Source organism: Galeopterus variegatus, unplaced genomic scaffold, assembly GCF_000696425.1.
Source record: "Galeopterus variegatus unplaced genomic scaffold, G_variegatus-3.0.2 Scaffold2922, whole genome shotgun sequence".
NCBI lineage: Eukaryota > Metazoa > Chordata > Mammalia > Dermoptera > Cynocephalidae > Galeopterus > Galeopterus variegatus.
The window spans coordinates 152,710-155,975 of NW_007729033.1; positions in this window are offsets into that span (position 1 = coordinate 152,710).

Here is a 3,266-nt window from a genome sequence, read left to right on the forward strand (position 1 = left end):
AAGAAGATTGGGGACTCCAGTAAAATAGCAGAGTCATGCAGTGCTGCTGATTATCATTTAGTTGTGTGTTCCATAATAACAAAATGAATATTATTATTATTTTAGATATGGGAAAACCAAAGCTCAGAGTTTATGTAACAGGCCAAAACACATAGCAAATAAGTGAAAGAGGTAGAATTTCAGGCAGGTTAGTCTGACACTAAAGCTAGGGTGCATTCTACTGGACTTCTGCCTCTATATTTTTCTAATAAACATTTGTAGAGTTTTAAAAGTAGTTTAGTCTCTGAGCAAACCCTGTTTGTGTCCTCTAAGCATACGCAGATGCAGAAGTATAAAAGAATACCTCAGCCAACTACTAAAATTCATATAAACGAAATGGCTAAATATTAGGTAAACTATTTCATTCAAAATGTTAAAACTTGCAGGTTTATACTTTTCCTTAAACAGTGCTGCCTTAGTAACAGCCTGAGTAAATTTGAGGCTCTCATTATATAATGAAGCGACAATTATTTGTTGAGTATGTATGTGGTCAAGCCTGAGCTGGAAGACTATGAAGAAAATATAAAATAGTGTTTCTGTTCTTCCCTTGACACATAGGCGTGTCACGTGGAGTCTGAATTTGGATCAAAAGCACAGGCTTTCCATTTGATATATGAGTCCAAATACTCTTCCTGACTAGTTGGTGAGACAAAGTCATACATGAAAAATGCTAGCAATACGATGCAACACATTTAAGTATTTAATCATCTGTCAGAACCAGCAAATACTATGAGAATTCAGAACAGTAAGTCAAAGGGGAGTGGAGCAGAAACCACAAATATTTATTGAGTTCCTACACCATGAAGCCTATGTTTTAGGTGGTATGGGAACACATTATTGAATGAGAAATTCCTATTTACTTGGTTTGGCCTTGAATAATGCATTGGATTTCTACAGTGGGAGAAAAAAATACATCCCATGCATGGAGAATGTGGACCACAACAGAGTCACAGAACTGATCTTTGTGTGACTTGGAAGGGTGAGTGGAATGGCCTGATTAGATTTGGATTTCTACAGTGGGAGAAAAAAATACATCCCATGCATGGAGAATGTGGACCACAACACAGTCACAGAACTGATCTTTGTGTGACTTGGAAGGGTGAGTGGAATGGCCTGATTAGATTTGGTGTTCATGTTAAGGAAGAACAGAGAATAAGGTTGGATTGTAGGACAGGGCAAGAGTCCACAAAAGTGAGAGAATTCTTAGTTCCCAGAAGAAAGAAAAACAGCACATTCCATCACAGAAGTCTTTTGACATAAGACATGATTTTGAGGCATTTTTATGATATTACATAGGGAAACATTTACATAGCTCCTTCATAACTGCATGATAGAGTTTGGATGTGTCATTGCCCCCAAAGCTCATGTGCAAATCTGATCTGCAACGTGGCAGTGTTGGGAGCCGTTTGAGTCATGGGGGCAGATCCCTCATGAATGGATTAATGCTCTCCCTGGGGGGTGGGGGTAGTGAGTGAGTTCTCCCTTTATTAGTTCCTGCCAGAGCTGGTTGTTTAAAGGACCCTGGAACCTTCTCTCTGTCTCCCTCTTCCCCCTCTCTCTTTTCCTCTTGCCATGTGATCTGCTTGTACCCACTGGCTGCCTGTCACTTTCTGCTATGAGTAGAAGCAGCCTGAGGCCTGCCCCAGAATCGTAAGCCAAATAAGCCTCTTTTCTTTATAAATTACACAGTTTCAGGTATTTTGTTATAAGCAACACAGAAACTAATACAACTGTATTATACCTTATTTGTGTTTGTTGGTGTATTTATTTGTTATTTACTCCCTAAATATTCCTCGGACTTGAGGAAGAAAAGAGAAATTGGGATGGTTTTCGTTTTATTTAAATTATAAGAATAAAGGTAGCAGATGATTTCTCCACAGCCCTGGCAACTATAGGAAAAGTGCCACCACCCCGCCATGTCCCCCTTTCCAGAACAGAAGAAGGTTGGCTGGTTACTTTACAGGACTTCAGGTGATTTTCATTTTACAGAATCTTTATTACTCCACTGTGGTAAGATGTAATTTTGAAATTTTACTGTTTCCCCTGTCTTCCCTGATTTACCTAAGTAGGAGAGAGATTTTTCAGGGCAGATTTCCTGCAGGTGAAGGGTGGTGGCTCATTCGCCTGAGACAGCAGAGTAGTATTCGAAGAATCAGATATACTACGTTGGTTGTTTGATATTCTACTTTGGTTTTGGTAAATAACTTTACATCAACTTCACAAGTTCCACCTCTCAGGGGACAAAGATGCTGGAAAAAGATATCAGGTCCCGTGCAGTCACTGTAGGCTGTCCCGGATCCCGCAGCCTGGGCCGAGCAAACGGATCCATGGTCTTAGATTTTGGTTTCGTGATCACTGAGCTGACGGGGCTGGCAGGCGGCCGGGTTTCCTCTTTGTCCTTGCACACTTCATGTCTGACGAGATGTTTAAGCAGACAGAACAGGCAACCGCTAGGAGGTACCCGAGCTATGCTCGGCCGCCGGGGCGAGCAGAAATGGCAAACAGTGGCTCCCTCGGCTGGAGGGTCCAGGCGGGTGGCGCTCTTCCAAGGTCGGCGTTGTGATGGAGCGACAAGGACGTCTAAGGACGAACGGCTCTTCAAATCTAAAAGGCGGAGAAGACGAACGCACCCCCAAAGCACTGTCGCGTGCCTAGGTCCGCGTGCCTGGGCAGCCGCTGCCTGCACATCTGGAGGCAGCAGTGCCTTTCCCTGCAGGGCGGGGGCGAGGCGGAGGACCCCGGTGTGCACGCACCCCTNGGGGGCCCAGGAAGGAATAAATCTCTGCCGGCCTCCTCGCGCCCGCTGTGCGTTAATAACCAACCAGTTAGAGAAAGACCAGGGTGACTGGGCGGGGTGACAGCCGGGGCACGCCGGCCGCGTGTCGGAGGCTCGGGATCTCGGCCAGTGTCTGCCACGCTCAGGGATTTCTACGTACTGGGTGGGGGCAGGCTGCTATTTCTTATTGTCTGCCTCTGTCCCCGCGAACAAGGGCCGGAGAGAGGGGCGCGCGCTCCAGCCGAGCGTCGCGGATAGGAGCGGGTCGGAGGAGGCAGTTTTGCGGCGGGGGTGCGGGGAGACCTTGATTTCCACCAATCCGCGGCGTCTGTGTGCCCAGTCCGGGCGAGGCGGAAGGCTGCGGCGCGCCGCTGAATGCACTGATGAGATCCCGGGAGGGGCGCGGAGCGGGGGTCCCGGCGGGCGAGGCGGAAAAGCCCGGCGCGGGGTA